The 13,062-nt window shown below is 28.3% G+C and overlaps 1 protein-coding gene across 2 annotated transcripts in view; it reads left to right on the plus strand.

Moving 5' to 3' along the window:
* LOC129984054 (calcium/calmodulin-dependent protein kinase kinase 2-like) overlaps positions 1–13,062 on the plus strand; it is a 212,268-nt gene that overhangs the window by 77,277 nt on the left and 121,929 nt on the right. The gene's annotated exons all lie outside the window — the stretch shown is intronic.

Here is a 13,062-nt window from a genome sequence, read left to right on the forward strand (position 1 = left end):
ACCCTTTCTAGGGACGTGGCAAGTAAGTTTCCCGCCAAATTTATCAATCTTCGTTTGAATTTATGTAGGTTGTCATAAATTCTGACAAATTTTTATACAAAGACAGAAACTTAGACGCTTTAGTTCTTTATTTTACATAAAATGATGTGTCTTGATTTGATAATTAATTATTAATTAACCAAAATAATTAATTAATCAAATTAAATTTATCTAATAAGTTAAATGAATCCCTTTTCTTATTCTAATTTCAAGCCTAAAAATATTTTAACATAATATGAGTAAAAAAAATGGTCCTTTAAAGGGTTAAGAGAACGTTGACGCTTGTTATTCATAATTTTATAGAGAAAAAGTAAAAAATCGCATGTCAGAAACAAAATGTGAAACTGCATTACTTCATTATTAACTTATTCCCTGATATTTATTGCTCATGATTCCACGCAATCGTATTATAAGGATAGAGCTTTAAACTCAGGGTAATTAGTTGATAGTGAATGCAACGATGAGACTGTGCACCAAATTTGATCCTAAACCTGACAACAGCCGTCAAATATTCGAAGATTAACACATTCCTAAATGCACCTCTTTCAAATAAAGAAAAAAAAAGATAAAACAATTCCTGTCGTCTCAAAATTTATATATATATATAATGTGCAAACAAATAAAGACTCAACCATTAAGATTCACTGGTCGTATCCAGTCGCTGGCGAAATAAGACGCAGCTCAAATAAAAATCGAAATCATATTTTAATATGACTAGAAAAAAATGTCCCTTTAAAGGGTTAATTCAGTCATGTAAAACATCAAAATCTTACAAGTGTTTTTAGTCAAGTGAAACGAGCATTTTGAATTAACTTTTGTATATTTTTTATTTTTCATCTTACTTCATCTCATTAATTTTTATTATTTAAAAAAAAATAATATGAATTTATTATTATAAATTTGACAGTAATTTATTATCTGAGTATAACTAATTCATCTCGAAAATTTAGTTTACCATTATTAGTTACATTTTAACTGTAAATATGCTTTCGAAATGTTTAAACTAGTTAAGAGATATACTACTTTCACAGATCCAGTTATTTCATCATTTATAATAGAGTTGTATCGTTAGTTTAGTTGGAATGCAAATTAATGATGCAGTATCTGAAAGACTTTGACATTTACCTAATAAAATATTTAAATAGTTGTTTTGAAGAATGTTGATAATTGACATATTTTATATCATATATAAATATTTAAAATAAATAGTTATAACTTACATTTAATGCATTTTTCTTACAAAATCGACTTGTTTAGAAACACAGAATAACACAGTCATTTCATCACGTATAATAAATAGTATTTTGACATTAGTTTAATTGGAATTCAAAATCTTGTCGCAGTATTTGAAAGTCTTTAACACATAATACTCAATAAAATACCCAAATATTTGCAATTAATTATGTTAATAATTGGCATAATCGAATTATATTAAACATATTTATTTGATGTAGAGTTATATTTAAAATAAATAATTATAACATACATTTAATAAAGCTTTTCGTACAAAAATTGATTTATTCAGGAAGTAAAGAATAATTTCTATACTCAATTGTTTTAATTTTAGAAGAAAAAAATAATAAGCGAAATTTAACGGAAGTTCTTTCATTTAAAATTTATTCTCTCATCACCAAGATTCTTTAAAAAGAGATTCTTTCAGCAAATTATCATTATTTTGTACCTCCAATTATTTTTTTTTCTTTTTCCTTTTCATAAGACGGCAAAAAAAAGAACAAATTACCGGAAAACATACTTCTGTGTGGAATTACTAATTTACCAGCTGTCATTAAAGCTGTAATAGAAGCGGAAGATAATTGCTTCCTTTCTTTCTTTCTTTATTTATTTTTGAATTTCTTTTTTCTTCAAGTTTATCGAGTTTATTCTTCCATTTTTATTATTATTATTCTGCAGTCTCAGTTTCTTCGAAAAAAAATTTGCGTTAAGAATACCTTTAAAAATTGATTTAGCTGCATTTTCATATCAGACAACAGGAAAACAACATATTGTTTAGAATTTTCTTAACATATTTTGTTGATTTAAATTTAAGAATACCTATTACCGCTACTTATTTCATAATGAAGAAATTAAAATTTCTATAAGGGTTTGGAATTCGGTTTCAAAAAATAAAAATTTTGTTTTTGTTAAAAATAATATCAAAATTTTCATCAGAAATGGGTTTTTTTAACGAATAAGCTGTTTTTAAAATATAAATTTTTATATTTAGAATTGTATAAAGAAAAATAAAATCTGGACATAATAGTAGTGAAAAAATAGTGACAAATTTTAAAATTTTAGCCAATTTCAATTTGCTACTGTAAATATTGGTGATTTGTTGATTATTTGATACGAATTATTTTATAGGAAGAAGTAACTACGATGTCATTAAAAAAATTCTTAAAAAAATTGTTTGGATTAGAAAAAAAAAATCCATTTCTTTATTAATTTTACAACAATACAATAATAAACAAACTTTTGAACGAAAGTTCTTTCATTTAAAATTTATTCTACTCGAATAATAATAATTTTTAAATTTATCTACAATTAATTTTTTTTTTAAATTTTTCTACAATTTATTTTTTTTAAATTTATCTTCAATAATAATATATTTTTAATTTCTTATTAATAATAAATTATTTAATTTTTGGCAACCATGGCGAGTTGGTTCGCCAGGATTAAGGATTGCTTAAAATTTCACATAAACAGTATTTGTTCTCTTGTCTTAAAGGCTTCTTCAGCAAAATATTTTTAAACTTCAAATTTTGATAGATATTATGACTTAAACTACTTTGGCATTTTTTCTGTCTGTATCTTTATACGTCCAATTATACCACAAAAATGAAGGACAGTTTTAAGAAAAATGGAATAAAATTTGAAACTTTTGTTCCATTGCTTAGTTTTGAAATTAAATCTTAATTGTAAATTTTCAGAAAATTTGTTAAGAGGCCTTTTACTGAAACATATTCAACATGGAAAACTAATCGAAAAATTTGTATTTTAATTATTAACTATAGAATAAAAGCCAAAATGATATACTAATAACTAAATGACAACGATTTGAAATTATTTGAAAAAACGTAAAATATTTAAAAAATTAATTACATTTAAAAACACTTTACGGGGAATAAATTGGAATCATTGAAAAGATAATTGCTTGTATTTTAAGTTATATTTATTAATAATTTTTGTACTGTAACATTTTTGTAAATTATTGTGAAAAAACGCCATTAATAATAAAATTTATTAATTAATAAAATTTCATTGTATTAATAAAATTTCTAACCAAAATTTTTTTAAAAATTCTCCGAACCACATTTTTTCGTCCTTTAAAATAGGCACTTGCCTACTTTGATGCTACCAATTTCCTGTCTTTCATTGTCTCGGCGATAGTAATTCATGTGCAAATTGAGGTTCGAGCTCGCAACGTTAGGATTCATAGCCGAGTAACAAAGCCACTAGACAAAAGTGTACACTCCTTTCCGGAGGTTGCTATCCGGCTTATGAAGTTACCACCACATTCATTTTGTTCCATGTACTAAGGCAAGGCAGAATAGCTGACTTATGACAACAACTATTTAAGAGCCTTAAGAAGGGGAATGGGTAGTATTACCTCGAGTACGTAGATGAGAAGTTGTATAGATTAGCAGCCTTCCATTAATCCTAAGAATGTAACTACTATTGCGTGCTTGTGCTGACTATATATCTCAGATGGTACATATTTTCTATTAGAGGGTTCATGCCTGGACTGGTAGTAATATTTTTTTAATGGACCACAATAGTCATGTTACTCTCTCAAGCCCGGGATACCAAGGCAGTGGGGGGTTTATTATTTTTTCTAACTAGATTTCTAAGTAATAATTGTTATGTTTTGCTTGTTCTCTTTCTCTATAATGGAGGGGGTTAGAAGTATTATATTTTGAATCTCTGATATCAGAGTGTTTCACGTTTGCTACAAATTACCTTGATGTAGACTATGGCTTTTCACACATTCTTTTATGTAAAAAATAATAATAATAAGATTTGAAATATGCATATATAGATATATTGGAAGTAAATTACATTTTTCTAGAAAAAGAACGGCTTATTTTTCTGTCAGAGAATTTTGCAGTGTATATAATTAATCTTGAAGTTAAATTTACAGTTTTTATTAAAAAGATCGTCTGCAGAATATTCCGATTTAGAAAATCATTGTGATTTCTTATGAGACTAAATAATACTACGCTATTTTAACAGCAATTAAGTTCATAATGTTCTAAAATACACTATCAGAAAATTCTAGCTTTGGAAAAGTAAATCATCTTCCGTTTAGATCTGAACAATAATTATCATTTTATGCGTTTTAATATTAAAAATTAAATTTTGATTTATGCATTTATAAGTGAATTTACCTTTCAAACTTTTATTCCATGTTTTACACAGAAACTTCCTACAATATTACCTCAACTTTATCGTTTTCCTTTTATTATCCTCTTATTCTTTTATATTTTATAGAATATTTGTGGGCAATGCTTAGAATTCTATAATATACAAATAAAATATTTATTGATATTCCTTTGGAAACTTCAAGATTTAATTATGTAAAAAAAGGAAGTATTAAATTTGCGTATGGTAATCTGTTTATAAAATTTTTTTAATCGGATTAATTTTAGTAATGTAATTCAAATTTAATGGTCTCTTTTGTAGCATATTTTTGTACTTATTACTACTTCTTTATCACATATTGCCATTTAAAAGTATTATGTATGTATTATTCAGTTATTTATAGCGAATAATACATGGATGGATAATTAATTCACTATTATTTGTTTTCTTTCCATGTTCGTTTTCTATTGTTGCTGTTAAGACTCTGTGACTTTATTTTATACAAGCCGCCTTCGGCGACCAGCCGGTTCGCCAATCTTAATGTTCGTTAAAATTTTAATAATTAAATATTTTATGCTATTCCAACTTTAATACATTCTTCAGCAAAATATTTTAAAATTTCAAATTTTGATAGTCATATAATTCGCTCATAATATTATAAAGGCCTTCAGTCATAACGTGATATGTATCTCTCTCATTTTCTGTTACCCCTCGTAGAATTTATTCTTTAAATTAAAGTGGAAATGATTAATCTGCCATTAATATAATAATATTTTGTACCGAAACAAAGCATTTTTTTTAATAATATGATTACTGATAATAGTCACTGAGCGTTTAAACGTTATGGGCACTAAAGAATATCTTTCTTAATTTATGTAATATCTCAAGAATTTGTCAACAGATTCTCAGATTCATCATGAACAGATCGATTCATTAACAATGTTTAATTTTAAATGCATCAAACACTAAGAAAATAAAAAGAATCGTTGAAAATAATCGGTCGAAAACAGGTTTAAAAAAACTACTTCAAAACGATGTACTTAAAACTATAAGCATATACAAAAAAAATATATAACTAACATAAATACAATTTACTTACAAAAGCATGCAACTAACCTAAAAATAATTTAAATCATTGAAAACAGGTTAAAAAAACTGCTTAAAAAACGATGTACTTAAAACTATAAGCATATACAAAAAATATATAACTAACATAAATACAATTTACTTACAAAAGCATGCAACTAACCTAAAAATAATTTAAATCATTGAAAACAGGTTAAAAAAACTGCTTAAAAAACGATGTACTTAAAACTATAAGCATATACAAAAAATATATAACTAACATAAATACAATTTACTTACAAAAGCATGCAACTAACCTAAAAATTATTTAAATCATTGAAAACAGGTTAAAGAAACTGCTTAAAAAACGATGTACTTAAAACTATAAGCATATACAAAAAATATATAACTAACATAAATACAATTTACTTACAAAAGCATGCAACTAACCTAAAAATAATTTAAATCATCCGTTGATAGTGGTTGTCTTGACAACAATCAGAACAATACGCATGCTTGAATTTTCTTCGCCAGTTAGGTAACGCAAATGCGTGAATTTTTCTACGCTAGTTGGGGTAACACTATGCAGATTATACATTTTTAATTTCCTTTATTCTATGTTATTTTAATTCAAAAGTACTTCAGAATGAATCTGAAACATGGCTTAATTAACAATGTTTAATTTTAAATGCATAAAACATTAAGAAAATAAACAGAATCGTTTGAAATAATCCGCCGAAAAATGTTAACCCTAGCCTCATTACTGTTGGGAGAAAAACAAAACTGAAGCCTTACTCATTTGGCGGTGGGGAAAATGGAAGATTATTTTGGCGGAAAAGTTGGCGGTGGGGAAAATGGAAGATTTTTTTGGCGGGAAAGTTAGTTTTTAATTAATAATTAAAATTCTAATTAAAATTTCAAAAAAAGGGACCCCAGGTGCACATTCCCGACCTCTAAGGCATACATGTACCAAATTTGGTAGCTGTATGTCAAATGACTGGGCCTGTAGAGCGCCAACACACACACACACACACACACACACTTTGAGCTTTATTATAAGTATATAGATTATAATTTATAAGAGTATTATAAATTGGTTACAACAATAAAATGATATAACACTATTTTAAAATTTAGTAAATTTATGTATTTTAAAATAAATAGGGAAAATATATTCTTTCTAAAATATATAGTTGTTGAAATTAAAGTGAAAAGATCAATAATTTTTTACATTCTTATTAATTCCACCCTGCTTAAAATAATTGGATGGATATTTTTGGTTGTCAATTAAATTGAAGTTAAATATACATTAAAAAAACTTGTTTACATTGCCTGATTGGCGTTGCAGCTGTTAATGAAAAGGTGCAAGATTTTTTTTTTTTTTAATTTGGGAATTAAAAGCTATACCTGTAAATGACAGACATGTTTTGTTATTTAACGAAAGTGTTTTTATTTTGTATAGCTGTTCGTTCCTTCATTTTATCAAGATAATAAATTTTTCTCTCGAATTTGTTATTATCAAAATTATATTTCAATATAATATTAGTGTAACTTAAAAATAAATGTCAAATCATCTTTTTTTTTCAGAATTATTCGCATTTTAGTCAATTGATATACTTAGTTAGTTTGAAAGTATTTTTGTACTAATATACGGCAAAAATACTAATTGACAAACTAAGTAAAGCCACAAGATAAAATGCGTTTCTTTTACAACGATTGATTTTCTACTAGGAAAGTTAATTAACTTTATGTTAACATATTTATTGTAATATATATATAATATAATATAATATAATATTTTCGAATCCTGTCGGCTAAATAATATGTAACATTATTTTGGTTGAAGCAGAGTGCAAGTTTGAAGACACAGACGAGACGTTGTATTTTTAATTCTCTTTAATATCCATCTCGGGAAAGCAATTTATTTACAAGCAGACGCAGCGCGCGACATAAAAGCAGAAGTAAGAATGCAAAAAAGGGACGAAACAAATGATCAATTGTCTTATATAACATAGGATTTCTGGCCATGCGCCATGTTTTGACCTCTGATAAGGGCAAAAGTATCACTTTCATTTGATACGTAGTACTGATGGCGCATTATTTTTACAAAGGGATTAATTAAACCGAAAGTGGAATTGGATCGCGAAATAAGAGAATATTTTAGAATGAAACTACGATTGGCTAAATTAAGATACAGTTTTGTAAATTAATTTGGATTAAATTAAGAGTTTAAAATATCATTACATATAGCTATATAACATAATTTTATTTCAAATATGTGGCTAAATTGCAGAAAAATTTGGAAAGAACTTCAATTTATTTTTCCACGGAAGGGCAAAATTTGTACACAGCCCAAAAGGCGGAACGCACCTGTTCTGTTCACACCAGTACACAACAGTGAAAGTGTCTGAAATTTTTACCATGAGACCTTTATTAAGAGATTCTTAAAGATATTTCTTTGATGTGTGTAGACGTCGGAAAGGAAATCTTAGGTATCCTTAAAAAATGCCCTATGCTGTAGGGATTTTTATTCCTTTTCTCCAAGTGTGGAAAATCCAAACTCAGGAGTTTTTTAGAACCCTTGTTAACATAATTAAATTAAAAAAGTGGATTTAAATCAGTAAATAACAAAAAAATTAGAATAAAATAGCATGTGTTAATTTAAGATAAAAATAAGAAATTAAGATTTAAATTAAGAAATATTATTATGTATATATCTATTAAAAGCATACTTTAACTTTGCCGTTCATAATTAGATAATTAAAGAAGTTGCGATTACAACATTCTGTTCCGGTCTAACCGAAATAATCATTAGTAATTTTTTTTGAAAAAAATGTTTATATTCAAAAAATCATTAGTAATTTTTTTTGAAAAAAATGTTTATATTCAAAAACAATGTTAATTTTAAAAATTACATAATGAAAAAAAGGACTTCATAATTTCTGGTTCATCACTCCCTGTACTAAATAAATTAAGCTTGTTCATATGTACAGATGGATGGATGGAATATATTGTGGAATGTTTCGAATTTCAATAATTTGTTTATATATGAATCCTGTAAATCATTTCCTGTTAAAAATATATGTATACGTTATATATATATGTAGACTTCCTTTGTATATTTTATACTCTAAACGGCAAAGCACCCATTTGCACAAATAACACTTTCGTCCATGCTTCGACTCCTAAAACCAAAAATTTCTTTTATGAACTTCACCTTCTGTTGCAACAAATCGTAAAAATCGAAAGTCTTCTTTAAGGCCGGAAATACTTATCTATATCAATAAACAATTTTGAATATCCCATTTTTTTTTCAAAGAAAAAAAGAAAAGCAGCAAAAAAATATATCCGGTCCATCCATTTCTTTCAGATGGTTTACCGACATAAATTCTCAGCAAGACCACGTGACTAGGCGCTCTATTTGCCGTAAGTTTCGAATATAAATCATTTTCGGGGCAGCTGGAAGAACAGCCGGCAACTTGAGAAAGCGATTCCAGCCGCGGATATTCGCCATTTATTTGAACGGCCGAAAAGTTTCGATTTTTATTTGAGCTGCGTCTTATTTCGCCGGCGACTGGATACGACCAGTGAATCTTAATGGTTGAGTCTTTATTTGTTTGCACATTATATATATATATATATATATATATATATATATATATATATATATATATAAATTTTGAGACGACAGGAATTGTTTTATCTTTTTTTTTTCTTTATTTGAAAGAGGTGCATTTAGGAATGTGTTAATCGTCGAATATTTGACGGTTGTTGTAAGGTTTAGGACCAAATTTGGTTGCACAGTCTCAGCGTTACATTCACTATCAACTAATTACCCTGAGTTTACAGCTCTATTCTTATAACACGAATGTGTGGAATCATGAACAATAAATAGCAGGGAATAAGTTAATAATGAAGTAGTGCAGCTTCACATTTTGTTTCTGACATGCGATTTTTTACTTTTTCTCTATAAAATTATGAATAACAAGCGTCAACGTTCTCTTAACACTTTAAAGGACCATTTTTTTTTACTTTTATTATGTTAAAATATTTTTAGGCTTGAAATTAGAATAAGAAAAGGAATTCATTTAGCTTATTAGATAAATTTAATTAATTAATTTGGTTAATTAATAATTAAGTAACAAATCAAGACACATCATTTTGTCTGATATAAAGAACTGAAGCATCTAAGTTTCTGACTTACTAAAAACATGTGTCAGAACTTATGCCAACCTACATAATTTTATACAAAGATTGATAAATTTGGTGGGAAGCATACTTCCCACGGCCCTAGAAAGGGTTAAGGGAGAAACGAATCATTGTAATTCGTAACCCAAAAATGATCCTCAGTTGGGCACAAGGGGTCTGCTTTACCCGCTTTTTTGGTGGGTATGCATGTTTAAAAGATATTTTCTGCCTAGTTTAGTTAAACCCCCTGTCTGTTTACTTCCCGTGTCGCATACGCCTTGTTAGCTATCAAGTGGGCTATCATAAACAGATGGGTCGGATAATGTAGCCTGACTTGAGGATCGGGGCTTGCCTTAGTACGTTTTCACTTCACCTACACTTGAGTTGCACTGAACGATGGCTTGACTTTTTCTTATCACTATAAATAATGTTTTGCATTCATATGCTGAGTTGACTCATAGTTCCCTGTCCTAAGCAGAAGAAAACTAAATTCTAACTCTAATGATACCCGATAGCCTAACGAATCCTCAGTTGCATGCAAATAGTAATCCATTCCGTTCCTTTCTAAGCTTCTCTTGAAGTTTCTTGCTGGCTGGAAATTGTGAATCTTGTTGGCCTAAAAATAGATGAGTCAAAAAGTGATGCATCTTGCTCATAAACTTCATTACCTAAATATCCTTATCGTCGCATATTGCTCTCATCCGAATATATAGTTCTTAAAGACTGAGGATATGGATAATGACACAACAAGGGCTCAAGAATTGCATGCCTATGGATCGGAAGCTGGCTGTTTAACGTAATAAGCCATGCAGTGCTTCTATAAGGATGTGTGATGCGATTGAAATATAAAGAATGAAGGAAAAATAAATGAATATGTAGAATTATTTTAGTACAGCGTTTATTCCAGACTTGTGCCCATGCATCATTTCATTTATTTTATATGTATAATATACATTTGGCGAATAAATAAGAGATGAATTATCGCCAGATCTTAACAAGTTCGCTGCCATGATTGGTTTATGTGATTGAGACTACTTTCTAATAAGATACTTACTTATTTGCTCTCTTTTAGTTTTAGTAGAGAAAAAGATATCTGTTTAGATGGTATGTATGAATCACAGGTGATTCATGTGCAGGGCAACGTGTTAAAACAAGGAGATATAAGCAACGCTTAGGCTTGTTCTATTCGCACTACTTTCTAATAAGATACTTATTTATTTGTTCTCTTTTAGTTGTAGTAAAAAAGATATCTATTTAGATGGTATGTATGAATCACAGGTGATTCACGTGCAGGGCAACATGTTAAAACAAGGATATATAAACAAAACTTAGGCTTGTTTTATTCGCCTCAACTTCTACATTGAGTGAAAACTTTTGCTGTCATGCGAATGTGAGTGTCACGGCAGTCAACGTGTTAAGTTTCTTTTTCATATTTTTCTTCATGGTTAAATAAAATGTTCGTCTCTTAGCAGCTTTCAAAACTTCTTTGTCAAAACTCCTGTCTCAATGATTCAAAGCATCCCTACCTCCAAAAAGGATTTCTACCAAAATTTAACTGGGTAAATATTTTAGACGCGTGAACTTCACATGTTATTACAGCTTAGTGCTGAATAGTTAAAATTACAGAAATTATATCTTGAGCAGGGTGGAAACGTCCTCATACAATTCAGAAATTGAAGTGAAGTTTGATTTCAAGTGGTTAGAAAATATCTAATTCTAAAAAAGTGAATAAAAAGGATTCAATACATACATGCCTTTTTTTTTTCTATTTTATGAATATGCGTATGATTCTAATACCATATATGAATTACACCGAGGAATTGTGTTGTTAAAATGTATGTGAGAGACCCTGTAGCGGATTGAATTGAGCGAGGATAGAATCTGGGACCTTGTGGTTCGCAGCGGAGTAACAAGACCACAAGACAAAAGCAATTGCCCGTGTTTCGTAGCTGTTAACTGGCTTATAAGATCTTCACCACAACCCAAAAGAGTACCAAGCTCCTTAAGTGTGCTTATTGAAAGGTTATTACGGGCAATGTTTGGCTCAGTAATGGGTGGTGATTATGTTAATTATTTACATTGTTTATGAGTGAATGTCTGCATCTAAATTAACCATCGAAAGAAGAATCATTGAACTGATTGTGGTTTTATAATACCTATGCTCATATTTAACCAATTAAAGAAGACTATAGCAAGATTAGTTTAACTGTGAAAATGGGTATAATTTTTTAATATTTGCCCTTAGAATATTCTTTTGTGCATTGTCCGCTTAAATTTGATATAATAAATTTATTACTAAACACAACTTCTCATGAACAGTGGAAAGGTAAATATTAAATTACCAGGTGAACGCGATCGATTATTTCAACAATTAATTTTAAAAGGAATTTTATATACTCCCCTACATTTATTACTTTTTTTTTCTTTCCCAAAGTAAATATTTGCAGCTTGGACTTAATTTATTGCTGCTAGGCATAGATGGATAATTGAAGTCAAACGGTTGAAAGAATTACGGTTTACGATCTAATGAAAATTACAAGAAACAAACACTGTCTTCTGCCCACTCGACTAATTAAAAATTATGCCGCCAATGAGCGCGCGTGTTTGAATATGAAAAAGAAATAATAAGATATATGGAGGCATTGCCTTAAGGAATAGAGAGTGTTTTTATTAGATTTCCTTTTAAATATCAATCGAAATGACAGGATTCGTTCAGAGACCTTGACATGCCTTTCAGACAAATAAAAGGATTAAGTAAATAATGTTATTAAATCCAAATGGTTGTTTTCTTACATAAATAATTCACGCAATCAAAATTGTTATTTCTTTCTTTCTTTTGGCAGCATGCGTAGTATATGAATTAAATATACATGATTTTACTCAATCTTATTGATTTTAGAAGAATATAGTGAAAAATATAAGAAATTCTGCTCCGAGAATTATCTAATTTTGTATATTTTAAAAGGAAAGGTGTAATATTCTGTATCTATCTGTTCGTTGATTTTGATGGAAAAGAAATTAAATTTTCTATATTGCCATTTTTATATAGCCGCCTTTAATGATTAGTTGATTCGCTGGAAATGTTCGTTCATTTTCAATTAAATATCTAATCGTATAAGTTTATGTTTAATACAGTTTCAAACAATGTGCAACAGACAAATGTTTTACAACGTGTCAGATTTGATTCAAAATTTGAATAAAAAAATCTTCATATCAGATGCTAAAAATGTGTATTGAATTTCATTCACATTTATTATTGCGTTTTTTTAATTTTAAGTTTACATGCATGTGAAAATAGAAACCAACAAATTATCGACCTTTGAAAATTCTGGCTGAAATTTTAATGCGTACCTAGATTTTAAATTTCTATATATCAAATTTTATGCACGTAGCTCTTTAAAATTTGCACGA

This window comes from Argiope bruennichi, chromosome 9 (genome assembly GCF_947563725.1).
Source record: "Argiope bruennichi chromosome 9, qqArgBrue1.1, whole genome shotgun sequence".
NCBI lineage: Eukaryota > Metazoa > Arthropoda > Arachnida > Araneae > Araneidae > Argiope > Argiope bruennichi.